Raw genomic sequence first — 322 nt, 5'->3', positions numbered from 1 at the left:
TATTTGTTTTCTTCTTTGTTTTTTGAAAAGAAATATCCCCTAAAGTCCTAAACATCTCTAATTATTAAAAATTAGGAATGATAATTTGATCTGTTCCATATGTCCCTTTCCATACGAAGCTGAATTTTCAACTGTTGATTAGGTTTTGGAACTAGCATGGGTAATATCTTATGATAATTGTTTGGGTATGAGGAAGTTATGGATAGTTGTTGCTCGATTCCATACTTATTCCCTACCCGACTCAAACATACACAAATGAAAGTTTGAGATAGACTATCGGGTTTGATGAATTTAATTTGATGAATACAAGCTTTTTTTTAAT

The sequence above is a fragment of the Arachis ipaensis genome, chromosome B05, assembly GCF_000816755.2.
Source record: "Arachis ipaensis cultivar K30076 chromosome B05, Araip1.1, whole genome shotgun sequence".
Lineage (NCBI taxonomy): Eukaryota > Viridiplantae > Streptophyta > Magnoliopsida > Fabales > Fabaceae > Arachis > Arachis ipaensis.
The sequence above is the reverse complement of the archived record's forward strand: the minus strand, read 5'-3'. Positions refer to the sequence as shown.